The sequence below is a fragment of the Perca fluviatilis genome, chromosome 9 (genome assembly GCF_010015445.1).
Source record: "Perca fluviatilis chromosome 9, GENO_Pfluv_1.0, whole genome shotgun sequence".
NCBI classification, from domain to species: domain Eukaryota; kingdom Metazoa; phylum Chordata; class Actinopteri; order Perciformes; family Percidae; genus Perca; species Perca fluviatilis.
Genome location: NC_053120.1, coordinates 10,274,889 through 10,297,619, shown reverse-complemented (window position 1 = coordinate 10,297,619; position 22,731 = coordinate 10,274,889). Strand labels below are relative to the sequence as shown.

The 22,731-nt window shown below is 41.1% G+C and overlaps 1 long non-coding RNA gene across 1 annotated transcript in view; it reads right to left on the bottom strand.

Moving 5' to 3' along the window:
- Window positions 1–361: 361 nt before the first annotated feature.
- Window positions 362–22,731, bottom strand: part of LOC120565491 — a 93,119-nt gene continuing 70,749 nt past the window's right edge. Inside the window, exon 3 of the long non-coding RNA XR_005640263.1 lies at window positions 362–1,170. This is a non-coding gene — a long non-coding RNA (uncharacterized LOC120565491). The remainder of the gene's footprint in view (window positions 1,171–22,731) is intronic.

Sequence of the window (22,731 nt, the reverse complement as noted above, 5' to 3'; positions counted from 1 at the left end):
TCCGCCCCACTCTCTTTCCTTTCCCCTTATTGTCTTATGTTTCTGTCTTTTCCTCTCCAGCTTTTCTTTTGTTCCTGTTTCTTCTGGTCTATTTTCTTCCCTCTCCATCCTCATCATCCGGTCTTTCTTCTGTCTCTTCCTCTCCTGCTCTTTTTCTCCATACATTTCTCGCCTGTCTCGCTTTCACGCTGTCTGTCCCCTATCTCTTTCTCAGTCTGTCTCTCGTTCACTCTCCCTGCAGACTTCTGCCTCTGATAGAGCAGCAGCCCCTCGAACGATTAACTCCGCAATCCCTTAATAACAATCTCATTCCCTCTATCCCTCCCTCCCTCCCTCTGTCTCTCTCTGAAGCCCTCCCAGTTCATTTGACCACTTTATTTCAACCTCCCATTGATGGGGCTCAGATCACACAAGGGGCTGTAATGACAGCACATTTATTAATTAATTGCATGTGTAATTGCTAAAATTAAGTTTTGGAAACTTGGTAATGATGTGAGGAATTACAGGGATGGAAGGAGGGGACGAGCTTTGAAGACAAGCCCCCTGAAGTTCTTTCGGGGATGGAGGATGGGGGAGGCGTGGATGGATGGATAGCGAGGGAGAGATAGAAAAAGAAAGGAGGAGAGGGAGGGGTGGGAGAGGAGTAATCCAGGAGGAGAGCCACACTGTAGGGCTGATCAGAGCCGAGAGTTTTGTCTCTGGGCTAATCTTCTCTTCTGAAGTGGTGTCATGGCCGTCACTCCGCTCTTCCTGTCAGTCCGTCGGTCTGTCCGTCGCGCGGCAGCAAATTCCCCCATTGATTCAGACTGGGCCACTTTAATTAACTTCCTCCCTGAGATAATGGCTAGCTCAGAGGAATCTGCTCGCCGCGAAAAAACTCTGAGAAAAACTTTTCCTTCCGTCTTTAGGATGGCTAAGGCGGCCCCTTCAGAGGCGGCGTAATTTATTTCTTTTTTATTGTCAAGACTTTGTCCGAAAAATGAGATTTGAACATGAAGAGTGAATTGTTTATTGTCTGGGGTATTCTGGAGCAGATGTGGGTTCTGGGTCTCTCTGTGCTGAGACGATAGGAACAGACTCTATTATGTGTTGAGTGTGTAATTTCACTGGATGGATGCTTGGATGGGAAAAACGTCCTTGGAGGCCTGAATGGTTTATCAGACACGTGAACTGTCGAGAAGAGAGCGAGAGACGGAGAAAAGAAGCGAAAGTGGGGAAAAAAAAGAGGTGTCAATAGTGCAGTTTATACTCCGATGTATATTCATACCTCTGGAAGAAGTAAATTGGTGGAAGACAGTCCATCTGTTTTTCACCCAGCTGGCCTTTCATTCAGCTTATATATGACCTTGTCACTTATTCAATGGCAGAACAATGCACGTTGATGGAAGTGACAGATAACAAAATACCTAAACAATTTACTTGTTACATCAGGTCAGTTCAAGTACATGTTCTCACCCGTTTTCTGCAAAGTGCATGGGTGTTAGGGTTCTTGGAACAAATTTCAGAAGTTGAGTATATTGAATAGTAAAAAAATCTAATTGATACTAATTGAATGCTAAAATTACTATGGAAATGTGTATTTTTTTTTTTTATAAATATGTTGGCTAACATCAGCGAATCTCGCCCCTTCTCGTCTTGGCCTACCCGCATGTAAAAACAAAACGCTTTTTGTCACATGACGTCTTATGAACAATTAAGTTAGCGGGAGTGAGCACACACAAGGCATTGTTGTTAATGTTGTTGAGATGTTAAGGCACGGAGCTACAGTAGAGACTGAGTAGTTCAGAGGGAATGACTGCGTCTGTGAATCAAAAGAAGGATGGGAAATACTGTTTCAACATGAAATAAAAACCAAGTCAAAACACGTCACCCAGGTGTGTGCGGCGGCCAGCTACTTTCACTTTCTTCTAGCAGTTATGCTCCGCCCACAAATACTTAATCTGTCTTTAAAAACACAAAAAAGGTCTATTATGCATAAGCCTGAGTATTGTAAGTTGTTTATATCCCAGCATTAAATAGCATACAAATATAATTTGAATATTTAATAAAATAAGGAATACAATTCTAATAGAGAAAGACTTACAGCTCTAATGTGTGTGTGTGTGTGTGTGTGTGTGTGTGTGTGTGTGTGTGTGTACATGTAGTGCAGTAACAAAGTACTGAAACAATTCAGTAGGACCAAAGCCTGTGGTCACAGCACCATAACATATAGCATGAGTAGTAAGAGTCGACTGAGTGCACTGTCAGAGAAACACAATTTGATAGTGATTATGGTACAGATAGATATATTATAGTTTCGATTTGATTTTGGTTTGTGTTCTTTGGTTTGTTTTGCACCCTGGTTTAAATCCCATAGTCTCAATCTTATTTCTGATATGTTCTTTCTGCTTGTCACGGGCTCTGTCATCATGTAGGCACAGTGGCCCTCGTTTACGAAACGAACCTACGACAGATAACAAGCGTAAAACCGGCGTACGGTCATCTCCACGCAAAGCTCGCCATTTACCAATATGGACGTGAGCGGAGGCTGCGGTCAAATCTCACGTCAAGTTTAAACTCGTGTACGCAAGTTTTCGAGTCAGTGTGGACTTGCGGTGCAGCATATAATCAGTTTAACAGGAGAAGGAGAAGTCATCAGTTGATCACTTATCAGCAATGGCAGATCTGGCTCTTTTAGAAGGCCTCTATGCGCCGGTACAACGAGTGCACACGTACACACACGGGCCACGGTGGAGCGCTCCATCGGATTGATTAAGGGCACATGGCTCTACTTGCATCAGCTGGGGGGGGGCACCCTACTGTACACGCCAGAAAAAAAGTCTGCAACATTGTTTTAGCCTGTGGGGATCAGCACACCGCGCAGGAAAACAGGGTGCCATAAATGTAGTGATGAAGGAGTCAGGCTATTTTTCCTCGCTTTTAAAAAGTATAGTGTTATATTTGGCAATGATATTCAATAAAGGAAACATGACGATGCTCACAGTTGCCTGGCTGACTCATGGAAAAGTTAAAAAGAGTAAAATAAAAGACACCGCATAAACTCCGCTACTGTGTTTTTGTTTAAATATAGGTACACCATGTAGGCCTAAGAGATTGCAATATAAGCCTGTATTACTATTAGGACTATAGCATACATATGACAAGGATGTATATATTAAATAAACTTCAGCTGGAGTCTGATTTACCACGGCAACACTGTTGACCGCATCAGTGATCTCTTTCCATTCCGCATTCTTTCTACAGCCTTTAATACCACTTTTCAGGTTGCCAAATAGTACACATGTTGGTGCAAATGAACCTGAGATGTCAGGTTTCAATCTCCACCTCTGAAAAGTGCCGCTTCTTAGTAGGGCTGAACGATTTAGGAAAATAATCTAATTGCGATTTGTTTCATCAATATTGCGATTTAATATGCGATTATATTTTAAGCTCTTTGTCTTCTGTATTATTCAACAAAGACAAGCAATAAATCATTGTATAGTATGAACAACACAAGATTAGATAGATTAAACAAACCGTTCTTTCCTGGAGGCCAGGCCTGTATGTGATGATGAAATTAGGTGATGCGGGAATTTATATGAATGACATCTTTTATTTAACTACTTCAATCACAGTAGTATATTGAACACTGACCAAGCTTGGTGTAAACATTCATATGAAAGTCAGAAACAAATCACACAAACTAAAGTGCAGATTGCAAAAAAACTAATATGTGGCTTTACCATACTTAATAGTATTTAGATTATTATTTACTGTATTAAACATATATAAACATGTAGTTTGCACTTTTTAAACACTGTCTTTGAACTTTACCAGACAGATAAATAAGTAGTGCAGACCAAATCGCAGCCTTTGCGATTAGGAAATTGCATTAATTAAATTAATCGTTCAGCCTTACTTCTTAGCCAGATTACGTCTCGCCATATCGTAAATTGTCGGGGTGAGGCCTCAAAACCCAGAATATTTTGGGGACGTGAAATTTAAAATTTAAATTACAATCGTTTCCAGCCGCTGCATTTATCAATGTACGACCATTCTTACGCTCTCATTGGTGTGATACGAACGTTTCATGAATCACACCTGAAGCCTGTCGTAAAATGATTTCTGCGCTCATATCTGCGCTGGTTTCTACGTTAGGTTGATAAATGAGGGCCATTGAATCAAATGGTGACAACAACGAGGTATTTTAGCAGACCAGTGCCAGTGAAGAAGCATTTTCCTATAGCAGGATGGTTGGTTTTATGGTAACTTTACATGAGCCGCAGCGAGAGGAGAAGGGGAACTCGTAGCCAATCCAGTGGTGCACCACATTTTCATAGAGAATGGTTTCCCTTCCCTTAAACTTCACTAACTAATTATCACTAATTATCAGCACACAATAGGCAGTGTTCAGTTGTGACTTAACTGCACTTAACACTGTCTAGAGTTATGTAATTAGCTTACATCATCATGCAAATGATCTCTAAAAATTATAAAATGCACTCTAGTTTTCAACCAATGTGATGCTTGCCTCTCAGAGAATGAGAAATAATGTTCTTTTCCTTGACTTTGTGGTGTTGATTAAACTGCAGTATTTCTAATAGCAGCTTTCTTAATGAACAACAATGGGAAAAAGTTGCAGATATGACACAGAGATGTGATGAGAGGAGCCGGCCGGTAAATGAAGACTCAAGGGTTCTACCCTTCAACTGTTCCCGATTCGCTGACCTGCAGATTAGATTACACTGAACTACATGAACATTTCTCAGGTGAGTCACTCTACTCTCACTTAGCAGAATCATAAACACAGAGCAGTACTGCATATCACAGTTTATAATCTCTTATAATCGGTATAAACTCCACAACTGGGACACAATTGACTCAAAGGACTGTCAGACAGAAGCAAAATGGTGTCAATTCTTCTGTGTTGATTTTCCACTATACCGTATCTCGTTTGAAGTTGTCACAACCTGGCGCCTACATTACCAACAATGCACCCTGACGGCTGACAGTTCAGATAGTGATTCGGGAGTGTTATTATAGCGGCTAAATATAGTCTCAGCTTCACGCCTTAAGCAAAATGAGAAGCAGGCTGTACAGAGGTCTGGTATAAACACTTCTTTCTAACTCTACACCCCCAGATTATTTTCATTTTCAAACTTGTAGTCTTTTGTCGCAACCCACACTGACTCGAGTGACATAATTTGAGGCAACTTTTCAGATTTCAAGTTTACAGTTTCGATTCAGTCTTGTGGCTCTCAAACACTTCAGAAAGCTGTTTGTAAGTGAAAAAGCTAAACAATCTGACTGTATGACATGCCCAGCACCCAGGTTTAAAAAAAAATGTAACTTGCCCAAAGTAAATTTTTACTGGCCCATATACAAATAGTTTTTTTTTTTTATTGGTGGTAATAAATAACAACTAAAACTCGAAGTTGTTATATTTGATCTTAATTTACAATGTATAAACACATCATGAACAGTGTCATAGACGAGTTCATACTGAAAGTGGAGGATATTAATAAAAAAAAAACTATGAAATCTAATTGCAATAATTAACCTCATGAGAGACAGTGGTTTCTATCTGTAATTTGTTAGTTTGACCGCATACATTTTAGGTACTCTCATTTCTACTATAGCTCTAGCACATGCAAAATCTTTGGATAAGAATAAAATCTGTTTTACTACTGTGAGTCCATTCAGCTTTACAGCTATCACGCATTGCTACTGGACTATTCCAGATACATAACACATTTTGCAATGTGCATCTCAGATTACATTTTCACTCACTGTGACCACTACTTCTGTCATTACTAAACATTGTGAAAACATTTGAACAATAATGTTGCCGTCAGTGGGCTGAATTGCTAGTAAACCACCTCTAAGGAAAAATCCAGCAGATAGACGCCCCCACGTTATGGGAAACAGGTGATTTAATTGTCACTGCTCATTTTACATACAGTTTAGCAACAAAACAAAATGCTGAGAGAACATTACTATGTTTTTTCATGTTGGTTTTGAGTGGTATGCATCCCCACTAACCTGTAAAACGTTTTAAACAGTAAGTGACTAACGATACATTTAGTTGGAGGAATACAATGTCTCCTGCAGCGGTGTGTGTCAAGCGCGGAGGGACTGCAGTGTTCGCTAACGTTAGCTTCTTGTCTTATCTGGGGTCTGATAAAAAGTTAATTCATCAAATTCAGAGCCCATTACGCTATTTTTCAAGCTACTTTAAATGTCATATTTGACGGGACCTGCGTGAGTGCGGTTTTCATGGCAAAGCAGCCGTCGAGGCTTTCGCCCATTTGTCCCTCTGCCTGAGGAGAAAGTTCTGTAACTGTTACTAGCACTGTTGTTTATTTGGTTGTCATGACTTTGGGAGTGATGACGTCCTATCACTGTTCCAGTTGCTCACCATCAGAGGGGGAGAGAGAGCGGATGACTGTTCGCTTGAGTTCAGTGGAGCAGACTTAAACCCACTTGCCCGTGTGCGTTATATGTACTTACCCGACGTGGCGTTTTACTTGCCCCGGGCCATCGGGCAACCCTTATTGTTGAACCCTGCCAGCACCAAGCTGATAAAGTTTGTGATATGCTGGTGAACATAGTGGCAGCGGAAGAACCAGCTGGAAGCCAAAATAGGAAGGGCACAAAAACAACTCCAAATGAATGCTAATGTTGCTACATGTCTGCTTGATGTGCAAATAAGCCACTGTTTGCTAACATATCAACTTAATGTGAACTTAATGTGTTTGCAGCTTGTTGTGCTGCCCGTAAGTTGCCAAAAAAAAAATAAAAAAATCAATGAATAGAGGTTTAATTATTGCACAGGAACAATAACAGTAGCAAACACTCTGTATTCATCTCATTAAGGTGTTTCTGGTTTGTTGCCTAAATGGTCCAGCAGGCCAGGAAAATGACTTTTAGACGGATGGGTCTATATGAGGTGAAATGATAGGTGCTCAGTGAGAGTAGGTCTGAAAGGTCTGCAGGTCTAACACAACTGAACATCTCCTCATCTCCTCTACCTGTCTGCTTCCACTGAGAGGCACAAAGAGGGGGCAGCTAATCTGTGTTGGTGTGCAGGGAGGAGGGTGTGTGGGGTTGGGGGTCCCAGCTAGCCAGCCACTCCAATGTGAGGGCTTGTGATAGCGGAGACACTTGATCACATTTATCTGCAGTTTACACCTTCCTGTCTTGATCTCTGAGCTATACAGGGGATCGCCTTTCCTACTCAAAGAAAGAAAGCAAGCAAGCAAGCGAGGGTTGGGCGTGGGAGGTGGAGGGGTGGATGGATGGAGGGAGAGAAAAGAGGCCAGGGCCCTCTGTGTGAATGCTGGTTGGGTTGTAAAGCGAGCCGAGCGATGACAGCTAAATGCGCTAATTTTCTACTGGGACTCTGGCTTTGTCTCACAGGGAGGGCTCAGGCACAGAGCTGTGACACCGAGGGACTGAGTTCTAAAGATCTCAGTGATCCAATTGCAAGTTTGGTGACTAACTTTTAGTAAAAAATGTTTGACAAACACTTGCCATCTGGATTTGTTGCCATTGTCTGGCAAGACTGATCAATCAGACATATATCAGGCCATGTGTTCATCAGTTCAATAAATCATCTGCAAATAATGTATTATAGATGAATATTAATTGAATAGATGAATTGGGGTGGCAGTAGCTCAGTCTCTAGGGAGTTGAGTTGGAAACCAGAAGGTCGTAGGTTCAAGACCCCCAAATGGACCAAAGTATGGTGGTGGACTGGTAGCTGGAGAGATGCCAGTTCAACTCTGGGCACTGCCACAGTGCTCTTGAGCAAGGCACCGAACCCCCAACTGCTCGAGGCGCCTATCCATCGACAGCTGCAACCCCCTCACTCTGGCATCTCTCCATTAGTGTAAGTATAGGTACTGAGCGTGTGTGTGTATTTCAGGCCTGTGTGTAACTTGTATTCTAACATCAGAGTGAAAACATTGTAATTTCCCATAAAGTATAAATTATTATTAAATGTAACAATTTTTTTTTTTAAATATTCCAACACCTGTGAGAGGTGAGTTGCTGTATTGTGCGTGTGCAAAGGTAAAACGTGATTACAGACCTTGAAAGTAGAAAAAACATTTCAGTATTCTCTTGTCCAGTTTTTTACTGTCCTTGAGAAATGAGGTTAAAAAAAGTGTTACCATGTTTTGATTCTTTGCTGTTTTGAAATGAGTCTCACATGAACTGTGTGGAAGTGAAGTGTGATCTGACCATGATCTGTCTGCAAAACACTTGATTTCTCATTAGAACGTGCATTTTTTGACTCGTGTTTTTCAAGAAACACAAACTCAATTCAGAAAACGCATATGAATGATGAATATGAAAAAAATGTGACACAAGTCATGGTTAATATTGGGGAATGTTATTTGGAAAATCACTTCATGACAACAACTGATCACCAAGCAGGGAGCACAGCAGGAGGTAAGACCAGCAACACACTAAACTATACTGGTGTATACTCAGTGTCTGCAAAGACACTGCCTAGAGCAGCTGACTTTATGCTGAGTGCTGCACTACTATAAGCTTTGGAACCTATAATGATAAATGCATTATGTTAGGTAAAGAGAAGCCCTTCTTAATTACTTTCTTCAGAAACATTTTGTTGTTATGAAACATTCCTTCAGTTTCTCTTACTGTTTAGTGTTTTTCTTATGTGTTTCCTGACATTTACAGTTACAATATCCTGGCATCAGGAAACTACTGAAGAGATATAACAAATGAATGGTACGTAAAGTGGAAGTTGGTCACTTTAGCAACAAATATAAAAACAGCCGGGACTAAAATGGCATTTTTCATCGGATTTTTTTCCTGTTGGATTAGCTGCTGGGTTAGTATTGCTGCAGAGAGATGTTACTCATCTTCACTATGATTCTATGATACATGACGGGGAAAAAAAGAAAAAAAAAGTGGAATATGTAATGAAGACGATCATGAATGCAAATATGGAGTAACTCATCCGACTGTGGTGAGGTAAATAGCGAGAGGACATTTGAGGCACACACACATACACACACACAACGTTCAATTTATTTATAAAGCACATATTAATACAACAGAAGTTGACCACAGTGCTGTACAAGAGATAAAATAACACAATCATCAAGACATTTAAATTCTGGACCTTGCCACTACTAAATACTACTAAAGTCCTATCACACCATTAACACAGCACTCTAAACATAAATGTAAAAAGTAAACAAGCAAATATTGTTTTAAACTCTATAAGAGAGGAACATTCCCTGATATAATGAGGTAAACTATTCCACAGCCTGGACACACACACACACACACACACACACACACACACACACACACACACACACACACACACACACACACACACACACACACACACACACACACACACACACACACACACACACACACACACACACACTACAGCATTAAAGCTCTACAATGTAAAGGAGCAATAAACAGTGATAATCCCCCAGGATTCTTCATGGGAACAGTCTCCTGTTGTTTAGTTGTAATTATCCTTTAATATGGACTCTGATGTCGTCTCTGCTTTCGCCTGCACTGTCTCACACACACATGCATACAGTAGAGTACATACACAGTCTCTCTCTCTTGTGCGCACACACACACACGTACACACAGCGTTGCTCTGTGCATCATTACACTCACTGTATTGCCTTACACTGGTAGAAACCTGAAGACTGTGTTAAGCTGTTTAAGACTCTTTTAGCTTCATTAAGACAGACAGAGCTCAGTCAGACAAAGTAGCTTTCACTGAGGCCCACAGTCTGCGGCATTCAGTCATGGATAATTAAACACAGACCAAATGTCAAGTGATTTTTTAACTTTTACTTTGATTCTAATCCATTCTTTTCCCCCTCCGATACCTTCTATTCTATTTTGTTCTCTTCTACAGTCTAAAAACAAATGTGCTGACTGAGAAATGTGCTCTTGTCTGGCAGCCAATGTCTATCATCTTGCCTGTTTGTGGAAATCACACCTGAGCCAAAAAGCGCTCTGCAAGTGGTTTCACATGTCTCTATTACGCCTGAGGAGAGCCTGATTTAACTTCAGAAGCCGCTCAGAGAAGCATCAGAAATTAAAAGTGAGCAAAATGATCTGACAGGAATACTCCTCGTGACGAGACAGAAGTTGGTATTTTCTGTTGGTGCGGTTGCTTTAATGTGGTTTCACAAGCACTCCAGAGATGAAAGCGGGTTTTGGTGTCCTCTTAAAATGTGAATTTCCGGATCTCAGCAGAAAATGTTCTATATTGCTCAAGCCAGAATGCTTTCACGGCCTCATGCTATTATTCCATATATTATATTTCCTTCCTTACTTCTATTATTCCTTCCTTTGCCTTATTTTCAGTCATATTTCCTCAACGGTTGCACACTGTAGTGTAATGTAAAACAACAAAACACTGAAATATACTTTCTAACATTTCTTATTATTTTTCTGGTGTTCCAAGATAATTAGCATATTCTTAGACTTTCTAGAAAAAAACACCTGATCTTCGAGAAATTCAATACCCAGATGACCAGATATTTAGTTTGCTGAAGGGTCTATCAACTGCTTCTTTATTTACTGGAAACAAAGAAAAGAAAGATTAAGCAGCAGGACTGGCTATGTTTAAGCTCTGTTGTGACTTTAGTCTGCCACCAGGGGGCACTGCAACTTCATGGCCCCAAATTGGAGCAAGCGAGGAACGCCTATGGAGGGAGTGTAGTGAGAGTTTGTGACAAAGAGAGAAAGTGTGACAGAGAAAAAGGACACTAGAAAAGTAGCTGGGAGGACAGAACTCATGGGAAAGTAGTATAAATAAAGTTGTGTGATAGAAAGAAAGAGAGAGGGAGAGAGATGAGATAGACAGAGGGGGTTGTGGGTAGTTACCAGTGTTACCAACACTGAATCATTGTTGATCAGAGGAGTTTGAGGAAAAGACAACACTTTCTTCAGTCTCTCAGCTTCATGGAGGGACACTTGTTGTTGTCTGTCTAAAACTCTCTGTGCTTCATGTCTGCTCTGTGGCCTCAAGTCTCGCCGTATGCTTTATAGGTAAAAAGCATCACCATCGAAAGTATTTCTTCCCTATATGTGAGAAAAAGTAGTTTAGTTGGAGAAATATGTTATGTTTGTTTTGTGTCAGTGAAAGTTAGTTCAAGTAGGGACTAAAGTCAGACTACACTGTTCCCTAATAAAGTTATATATAAAATAGCTATAGTGTACATAAGTCTTCGTGAATACACTTGTGATCAGTTCCAGGATGATAGACTATTTTGTCAGATTCTGACAATTTTGCCTTATGATCACACACAAATCTGCCCAAAATTAAAAGGGCATTCTACCAATTTTACAGGCACAGATCAGTTTACTACTCAGCCTGTGAAAACAGTTTGATAATGTTACTGTATGTCAAAATGTGTATGGGGCTTAAAATTTGCAAAGGAAAGCCTGTATCACAAACTGGAAGTGTGGGGTTTTAAAGAGGATGGATTTCGGGGGCCGGTGGCTCTAATGAAAGACACTATTGAGGTGCATTATGGGAAATGTAGGATCCAGGGTTTTTTGGAGGTTGACCGATACTAAAACTCAAGAAATCCTGGCCTTTCCTGCTTTCCTGCTTGATTTTCTTTTTAAATCTGTCTCTTGTGATTCACCGAACTTTTTAGAAGTGTAGTACTAAATCCCTGGAGTACACTTTAAGTTATGTAATACTAATAAAAGAAAAACAAGTGCGTAGTTGGTATATTATAATGCTTATAAACCTTTTTTTTTTTTTTTTTAAGTAGCCACTGCATGTTTCGTTATTAGGTAACCATAATCCAAATTACAATAAACTAATGTCTTATCTTTTTAGGACGTGTTATTTTTCACAATATTGGGGCACGGGCAATAACAAAAAAAGTAAGGACTTGAAGGAAAGACTAAGAGGAGGAAGGAAAGACATAAGACACAAAGCAGAACAGAGACAGACAGAGAGAGAGAGAGAGAGCGAGAGAGAGAGTCAAAAGCTTGGAAGTGTTTCCTGAGCTTGTATGTGTGTGTGTGTGTGTGTGTGTGTGTGTGTGTGTGTGTGTGTGTGTGTTTGTGTGTGTGTGTGTGTGTTTGTGTGTTTGTGAGTCCAGGGGTCCTAGAAGTGGAAAAAAACATCTGTGACCGCAGTGATGTCATTGAGAAGGGTGGCAAGAGAGGAGCAATTAACCATCTTACACACACACACACACACACACACACACACACACACACACACACACACACACACACACACACACACACACACACACACACACACACACAGACACACACACAGGAGCGCGGTGTGGGACAAAACAGAGCTGTAAAAACAGGGCCAGCTTGCGGCCAGTCAGTCCGTTACCCATAATGCCTTGGGTCTGGATGGTTGTCACTAGGTTCCGGTCGGCGTGGCAACAAAGCTTATTAATCTGCTGATGGAGGGCCAGCTGCAGAGGTGGCAGACACACACACATACACGCACATTTGTGCACAAATGAATGTGCACATTCACATAAACACGCACACACACATCCAAAATAAACACAAGTGACTATTTGTTGTGATTCAATTTTAGCGCTCACACAACTTCCCCGACACACACACACACACACACACACACACATTCTTGCACTCTTGCTCACCTCTGCATCACTGTTGGTTTTGAGTCAAACCTCTGAAGGTCAACACTTAATAATTTCTCTACACACACTATCACAACATGCATCACTCACTCACCTTTCCATTATTATTATTGCTCAACATTTCTGATTGGTTTTACAAATACAGAGAGGAAGAGAGTCTAAAAATGTGTGTGTGTGTGTGTGTGTGTGTGTGTGTGTGTGTGTGTGTGTGTGTGTGTGTGTTTGCGGTGTGTGTTTCTTAGTTTTTCTCCAAATTTAATGCTGTTCCCCCAGCATATCCTTGGTGGTTGCCTAGAGACAGGGATTTGAACGAGGCCCCTTGGTTCATTCCCACACAGTCCTCTGGTCTGTGTGTGTGTGTGTGTGTGTGTGTGTGTGTGTGTGTGTGTGTGTGTGTGTGTGTGTGTGTGGGTGTGTGTGTGTGTGTGTGTGTGTGTGTGTGTGTGTGTGTGTGTGTGTGTGCGCGCATGCATGTTGAAAGGATATTTCTCTCCTTTGCCTTTTGATTCATTCTCAGTGTGAAGCAGCTCCCTGTGGAGACAGTATGGGTGGGCAAGAGAGGAGGAGAGGTAGAAGAGGAGGAGGTGAGGAGAAGAAGAGACGGAAAGAGGAGAGGAGGAAATAAGTGACGAGAAAGCAGAAGGCGAAGTAAGACAGGATGGAAAGAGTGAAAAAAGGGAAGGAGAGGAAAAAAAGGAAAGGAGCTGGGCAGTATGTTGTATGAAGGGAGGAAAAGAGGAGGGAAAGAGGGCTACTGGTCACACATCAAGGCCTGGAAACAAAGAAGCCAAGAACTCTCCTTCCTCTATCCCTTCATCCCTCCATCCCCTCAAACACAAGTCTCTCTTCTCACAGGAAGAGAGTGAGTCCAAGGCTTCAACCGCCTGACAGAGAGGAGGGGGACAAAATGTGTGCATGATCAGGTTTGTTTTTTAGCTTGTTTTAGGTGTGAATACAAGATGCTATTCACTGACTTTATAAAGTTCCCCCAACTTCAGTACAACTCCTATCTTACTAGACCTATGAGTACCAGCCTTGATATATGCAGTGTTCATCTGCTGAATGTTTACTTTCAAATCCACACAGCCATCAGCCACCGAGGGAGAGTTCATTTAAAATCAGTGGAAGCTTCTCCGTTAACGTTTGTTGACAGAAGCTTCAAAACTCATAAATGGTCATAAATTCAGTTGTCAGTGTCTGCAATGTGACTTCAATACACAGTCAAGAAAAATAATAATACATATGGATTTAAAGCTATAGTGCATAGTTTCTGTCGGCCCCATGAGGAATTGTAAGTAATGACAACAAAACTGTCGGCGCGTCCACATGATACAAGCCTTCCATGACTGCCTCCCCTCCTCCACGCAGTTGCTAGTAGCCAAGGAGGACACGGAGGATTACAAAAACACGATGGACTCTTCAGAAGAGGGAATTATCTTCCCTTGATTTTCTGCGCGGGAAAGTCACCGGACAATCTTCTGAACATAACCATACAGAGTTGTGTGGATCTGATAGTCTTAATTAGCTTTGTAGCAACTCATTTGGCAATGGCTTGAATGTAACGGACGTGTATTAATATCAAAAACTAAACCTTTAATGTAATAACAAAGTCTGCGGACAAGTGAAAAAAATTCCCCCCGAACATTACACTCATACATGTGATTATTGAACACCTAAAGGCTCTTTTATGTTCCCTTTACATATGAAAATAGGTACGTATGTATGTATAAACTGTCACTGCCCACATACTTCCATGCAGCCTCCACATTTCTTTATAAATTTCTGACCAACTTGCCTAGCCTTTCCTCAAAAAATTTCCGCCATTAAACAAAAAATCTTGATTGTGTCTTATGGTCGTATCTCGCTTTAACTATTGGCTACACTGCCCCCCCGCAGAGTATACATATCTAACGTTGAGAATAAATGCCTTAAATCCACGGCATATACATGGGCATTGTTATATTGCTATAATAGAAGGCTTTCCACAATATTTTGGAACCTGGCTGCAGGGATTTGCTCCTATTCAGCCACATGAGCATTAGTGAGGTCGGCCACTGATGTTGGGTGATAAGGTCCAGCTCACAGTCAGCGTTCCAGATCATCCCAAAGGCGTTGGATGAGGTTGAGGTCAGGGTTCTGTGCAGATCAGTCAAGTTCTTCCACAATAAACTGAGAAAAACATTTTTTTTATAGACCTAGCCCTGTGCACTGGGGCATCGTCATGTTGAAATAGGAAAGAGCAAAACATAAACTGTTGCCACAAAGTTGAACACTCACTATTGCCTAAAACATTATTGTTTGCTGCATCATTCAGATTTTCTTTAACTAACATGGACCTACAGGGCCTAGCCCAAACCATGAAAAAGAGCTCCAGACAAAAATAGACAAAAGTATGTGAATCCTGTGACCACAATCTTTTGTTTGCATACAGTATTTGCCCCAGGTTCTAGTGCCATTACTTATTAATTTGCTGTACAACTACGACGACTGTTACACTTTTAGTTTTGGCTCAATATATAATGTTGCAGTGATAAAAAGATGTTCCCAATAATGAGAAACATGGCAAATTACTACTTCAGCGTCACTAATAACAGTTATTACCAATCAAAAAGTAAGATGGCGTGTTTGTGGTTTAATCACCTCTTGGAGATCAAAGTTGATTTGTCCAAAAATTGCACCCCACCAGAATTAGTCATCACCTTCCCACGCAGCACTACTGTATCTTTAATGACAAAATGACAGTTTAATTCTCTTCCCACTACTTTGAATTTAACAACTTCTCATGTTACACTTAGTTAATGTAACAATAAGTGTATACAATGACTGCTTGTGGGTAGAAACGTGAAGTTATTAGAATAACACCCAACACAACTTATCCACTCTTATGAATCTATGAACAACTTTGTGTTTTTCTTTCAGTTTCTTAACTTTTTAAAACTCCCATGAGCTGTTGCTGCCTACCTCATCATCTCTCTCTTCCAGTCCCACCTCTTCTCTCCTCCTTCCTCACCTCCTCATCATCACCCCCGCCCCCCCTCTCCACATAGCGCCTACTGATCCCAATCAACCCCCCCTCTGCATTCCACCCTGCTGATGTCAGACTCTAAATGAACCGCAATGTGTGTATGTGTGTGTGTGCGTGCGTGCGCACACACACACACACACACACACACACACACACACACACACACACACACACACACACACACACACACACACTAAAGGGTTAGGCTTGGTTGCCAAGACGATAGGCCCTCCAACAGCTTTCTGCTCTGACGCTTTGAGCCCTCCTCAAAGCATCATGGGAAAACAATTAAAACCTTCTCCAAATCTCTCTCCTTCTCTTTCATTTCTCTCTTTGTCCTTCTCTCTCTCTCTCTCTCTCTCTCTCTCTCTCTCTCTCGTTTCATCTCTTTATCTCTCTCTCTGTTTCAGACAACCTTCATTCAAGCTTAAATGTCTGCCTGATTGGGAAACAAGTTTTTATTTTTATTCTATTTTCCACCTGAGATGTCTCTTATTTGGGAAAAAACAGGGGGCTTTATTCTAAACACTATATTCTGAAGGCTGTGTGGAAGTGCGTGTTTGTCTGGATATTTTCTTTTTGATATTATTTGTTTTTACTATGAAGCACTTTGTATCATGTCATATATAAATAAAGTTATTATAATTATTATTATTCAGTGTGAAGGGAAACAAACACCTGCTCAGATATTTGCAGACAGAGGCTTTTCTGATTTTGTCTATAGATATTCACAAATGCATATTAAATGTTTAGAAATTAGATTTGGGCCACTTTTGCCTGCAGTCTGAACCTTTTAATTGGTTTTATTCAACCTTAATGGTTCAAATTGTGATAAAAGAAAGACTAATAATTATATGCTAGGCCCAAGCAGTCACCATCATGATAAAATCCCTCCATAGCCCAGCACTCTTCATGGGAGCTTGTACATAATTCAAGGGAAAGTAAAAACACACTATTATCACTGTATTAAATCACTAGGGTCCATTAGGGTGGAATAATGATTACTGTGAATGCAACGTGGTAGAGATATTTCCCAAAAATAGTTTTAAAAACTTTTTTGGCATGACATTTTCGGCTTTATTGTGTAGCCAGACGCAGCAGAGAGCTGATAGAGAGGGAAGGAGAGAGAGAGAGACAGGGGATGACAAATGTCCCGACTGTAACGGGACTCAAAACCAAGGAAGTTGCGATTCCATCGTCAGTGGCTTAAATCTGTCCCAACTTTTTAAGGGCGAGTTTTCAGTTACTCTGGTTTTGCCCGGTCCAAAATGTTTTGTTTCCTTCTCTCCGATGGATGCTGTGAAGGTTCATCTCAACCATCCAGGTGTCTGAATGTTGAATCCAATTTAAATCTGACTGGGAGTCGACCCCTTCTCTAGACATGCAGGGATGGACTACAGCCTGGGGCGACGCTGAACAGAAGTCAGATGATACTGTGGCTAAGAATGATTTCAAAATGTTAGCTTAGTCCCCAGTAAGAGGATTTTGTCAGCCTTGGGAAAATAAGTGAAAAGAAACGGATCCTTATGCATTTGGGTTTTTTTGGGAGTTCGCACGAAACCAGGAACAAACCTTCTCTTTTACTGTCGACCACTCTGCAGTGTCAGTAATACACAAATACAATATATGATCATGTCTTTCAGGCCTGTCGGGGCAATTCCTTTGATGTTGATAAAGAGTCAAAATGAAAGTAAAATCAAGAAACACTGAGCCATCAGTGCCCCCCCCCCCCAACAACTTGGATCATAGTTTTGGAAAGTATTACATCGGTTAAAGAGTTGTTTCGCTGATTTTGCGCAGCGCATGGAGCTCAGAGCAGCCGACACCCGCTGAGATCCGCTGGAAGAAAGCCACACATCGTTCATCTGCACACACTGCCATGACACAGAGTTGGATCCAAATCAAATAATAGCTTTCTGCTAACCACGTTGTGAGATTTGGGAACGTTACTTCTTTGCAAAAAAGTCAGATGATCAGACGACTTTTTAATGAGGAAAACAAAGGTGATGGGTAAAATAATTTCCTCTACTGTCTGTTGTTAACGTCCATCACAGTTTACAAAACAACTTTCATTTCTGGTGAACTCTTTTTCAGCTTTTCCTTTTTTTTTTTTTTAAAAATAATATCCAATAATTTTGCTGAACTGAGGGCTAGTTTACAACCTGTCTGATCGCCTGACTGCTCGTGCTTCTTGACCCGTCAGACTTTACTGTAGAGGTACCATCATTTTTTTTAGTTCTCAGCAATTACTAGTGACCGGGACAAATCCCTTTGGCAGATGATTTATAAAAAAATTCATCATGTCACTCAAGACGTTTAAAAATCAAAATATGGGAACCAAATCAGGTCGAAATTGGCAAAGGCCAATTCTCCAGGATTATTTTGGAGTTGGTGTTTGCACTGATGAGAAAAACTATACTGTACCTCGCAGTCCTCTGTGATCCTAACTCTTCTTGATCTGACAGGGCCTTTGTGCACTTTTCTGCATTGTCATTTTCATAAATGCCACAGCTAACACATCATCTGCTTCCCAGCTTATTATCTCCACATGTACTTTACAAATTCAATTAGGCCCTTCGTTCCATCTTGTTACATTTCCTCAACAGCTGAAATCATTTTTGGAGCCGCAGTAATTTACAACACAACATTAACATTTTCTGTCCCGAGCCGTCACGTCTTCGTCTCCCTGACAAACTTACTGAAGTCATAGATAATTCATTTGATTCTAAATTACAGCTTTCAATCGCTCCGCGCGCCCCTCTTGCAGGGGTTTGTTGTGACAAGCGGGCACGCCGCTCGTCTCCGACCGTGATTTCTGTCGGCCCCGATGACAAAGATATCATGCAGCGCGTCTTTAAACATGACGCTGACATGTAGCACTTATCCACTCACTCAGAGAGAACAAGACAGCGTTGCTCCTCGTGACACCTCCCTCATTTCCCATGATGCACATGTAAGGGGTCGCCTCCGCATGACGATTAGTAATAATAAGAGTTCTTGAAAATTTTGGGATGTACTTTATTTTAGTGTTTTTTTTTTCCCAAGAGTGGAATGGGGAGCTGGAACTGGGACAAAAGCTGCCAGAGAGCCATTGTGTCTCAATAAAATGAGACATCTCTGCTATTGTGTGTGAATGAGTCACTTATGATGGCAGTAACATTGTATGAAGGGAGACGTTTATTTAATTCTGATTCCGGTCCAAATTTGCATCTGAAACAATGAAAAGGCTTCATTTGATGGGTTTGTCTTGTTGGGGACTGAAGCTGAGGGCAGAGAAGAGGGGAGGGAATAAGTGAAGTAGAAAGGTGAGGAAAAGAGAGGAAGGAGAACCAGGAAAGAAGAGGATATGGCAGGAGAAAAGAATAGATGAGAAGAAAAGAGAGGACAGAATGGAGAGCGAGAAAAGAATGGGATATGGTAGGAGAAAAGAGAATAGGAGCGGAAAAGAAAGAAAAGGAAAAGCAAGGATGCAAAAGATGGGAGAGAAAAGAAAAGGATAGAAGAAGAGGCAAGAGGAGATGTATGAAGTGACAGAAGGCAAGGCAAGGCAGCTTTATTTATATAGCACATTTCAGCAACAGGGCAATTGAAAGTGCTTTACATAAAACATGAAAGAGCAGTTAGAAAACAATTAAAAACAATTTAAAAGACAAGAATACATTTTACAGTGCAGTATAAGAATTTAAAGAACTGAGAGATAAATATGCGAATAAAGAGCAGTTAAAACAGTTAAACATATAAAAGCAGATAAAATAGGTTAATTAAAGAAGAAGAGCAAGAGGACAGAAGAGCAAGAGGAAGGAAGGAGAAGCACAGAAGGAAGCAAGGAGGCAAACAGGAGTCGATATAAATGTTCTGAAAGGTTCGCTATACTATGTGTTGCATCCTGTTGCTGCTAAAAAAGATAACAAAATTTGGTAACACTTTACTTTTTACTTTACTAACTCTAACCCTAACCCTAACCCTAACTTGTCATGACAAAAACCGAATAACACTTACTAAAAGAAGCGTTATGTCATAAACGTTTATGACTTGTTTATAATGTTTATGACACGTTCATGACAGTGTCATGTAGGGTTGGGCATCGTTTGGATTTCAACGATTCTGATTCCAATTCTGATTCTTCCTTTCAATTCCGGTTCTTATCAATTCCGGTTCTTATCAATTCTCGATTCCAATTCTTTGAGGGGTGGAGTTGAAACGGGTCACATGTAGCCTGACGTGGTCATACTCAGATTCTAGTCAGAATACGAACTTCCCAACCTCGAATTTTGTGGGCGGGGCTATGTTCGGCTGGCATCCAGGCTAGGTCACATGCCTATAGAGGTAAGTTTTATTTTGATTCAATGGTGGTTTGCAGTTTCACAGCTTTTTCAATGTAAAATAAAGCCAGACTAGAGCGCTGCTTACTGTGCTCCAAGGCTGCAACACAACAAGTGCCTGGCTGCTACGGAAACCAAAACTTGCGCATGTTAAATTTGGAACCCATGATCAGATTTGAAACCAAATCCTCCAAATGATTCCAAATGATTCCAATAAAAAAACGATTCCATACCTTCAAGTAAAGTGTAACCAAAGATTCTTTACTTTCATAGTTTTTTACAGGAATGTGTGCATTAGTGAATAGCCTACATGAGGGAGTGAAGATCGCATGTCACACAGAAAAGTAACAATATTCAATTGAAGTCTGTGAGGAGGTCAAGTGCTATAGTGTGTGGATTGGAAATGAGCGCTAATTTACTGCCACACTGTATGAATGTCTAGCTTCTATCTCCAAGTCGATCAATAAATCTCTGAAATTTGTGTCTTTCCTGCAGGTCCATGACAGTTTACAACAACTTTCAACACTTCAGATGGCCTTGTGGGAAGAGAAACCCTCTGAATTACTAATTTCTCACCGCAACTCAGGTATTGGAGAGAAGTTCCTTTGATTGAGTCTCTTTTTATCTTTGACGCTTGAAGTGTTCTTCAGATCTGTGATCCTGTACTGCTGGACTGAGTTCACAGCTCTTGGGTGTGATTGGGGTCATTTTTGATTTCGTCATTCAGAGAAGCTTCTTTATGTTATTTGTGATGTGCATTGATTGGTTATTCGTGACTTCCACATGTTTGACATTTGAGATCTTTACAGCTGCTGTTGTCCCTGCCGTGTTGAATTGATTGGGGCTTAGGTTAAGTTTTCCTTTTCTTACAGTTGGTCATTGTTGAAGAAACATACCAAAGTCTCCAAGTTTAGAGCAGACCTGGATCCGGGGAGGCAACCACTGCGTACCCTTTAGCCCACACATCTCCGCTTTAGATACAAATCCACCCATTAATGTTCTGTTGGCTCATAAGGCAGCACCCATCCTGGGTAAAACAAAACAATTCAGATTTTTAAACAAATGGCCACGAAATACTATTGAAAGCAGCCAAGGTGTCGGGACTCTCAACGTATCAAGTGATCAACCAATTACAATCAAAGGAGAAGAAGAGTGTGACAGTTGTACTGTAATGAAAATGTATGCAAACATAATCTCTACTAAAAGGTCCCATGACATGGTGCTCTTTGGATGCTTTAATATAGACCTTAGTGGTCCCCTAATACTGTATCTGAAGTCTCTTTCCCGAAATTCAGCCTTGGTGCAGAATTACAGCTACTAGAGCCAGTCCCACAGTGAGCTTTCCTTAGTATGTGCCATTTCTGTGTCTGTAGCTATTGAGGAGGAGAGAGGGGGGGGAAAGGTGGAGGGTGGGGGTGTGGCCTTGACCAACTGCCACTTTGCTCGTTTGAAAGCCATGATGTCTCTCTCTCATGGGTGGGCCAAATTCTCTGGGCGGGCAAAGCAGAGAAAGGGGAGGTAACCTTGCTCCTAATGACCTCATAAGGAGAAGATTCCAGATCGGCCCATCTGAGCTTTCATTTTCTCAAAGGCAGAGCAGGATACCCAGGGCTCGGTTTACACCTATCACCATTTCTAGCCACTGGGGGACCATAGGCAGGCTGGGGGAACTCATATTAATGTTAAAAAACCTCATACAGTGAAATCTTCATGCCATGGGACCTTGAAAGATATTTTGACAGCCACATGTATAAATCCCTTCAATATGTACTTTATGTCCTTATTACAAGCCTACTGGGAATCACCTGAAGTTCAAGCTTGTATCTGGAACAAGTGAATATGACAGTTTGATACACATGCCGTATGAAGTGCTTTATATGCCGATCAAACTATATAAAGGTAATATATAATTTCTGAGGCTTGAATTAGAGACTGGTAACTGTTACACAAATACACATTGATAGTTGAAATTTGTAATTCTGTCATGCACAGTGTAAACCTTTTTTATCAGTAATATCCAAATACATTTTAATATTTCTTGAAAGATACATACAGTGTTCTTCTGTAAGGAGAACAATAGTTTTTGTTACTCTACTCGATCTGTCAAAGGAATGAAGACATGTTTGGTTAAATACTGAAAAGTCCAATTACAAACAAGTCTTTGCACAGAGAGAAGAGCAAAAGTGATTGTTGTTGAGTGAGGAAAATGTACGTATTATCTTATGCTCTAATATTTTTTACCTAAACATTCTCTCCAGATTGAAGAAGAGGCCGATAAAAAAAAAAAGGACTGACCGAAATGTGGAGAGAAGACAGACGGAAAGAGTTCGAAACACAAGGACCGAGAGAGCTTGGAAGAATTTCTGGTTGACCTTCGCCTTGAGGGAATTAGTCTGGAGAACAGTCGGCTGGTCTAGCCTGAGGCACACACACACACACACACACACACACACTCACACACACACACACACACACACTCACAGAGATGTCAAAGAACCCAGTGTGTCTCAAAGACGAAAGCACACATTACATGTTTGCTGCATGACATGCCCCAAAAATGATTTGCATCTGCCCGTGTGTGTGTGTGTGTGTGTATGTGTGTGTGTGTGTGTGTGTGTGTGTGTGTGTGTGTGTGTGTGTGTGTGTGTGTGCGCGCGCGCGCGCAAGACCTCTTGGCCAGAACTTGAGTGCTTCTGTCAGCTTTAACTGTCTCCAAAGGCACACAACTGTTTCATTA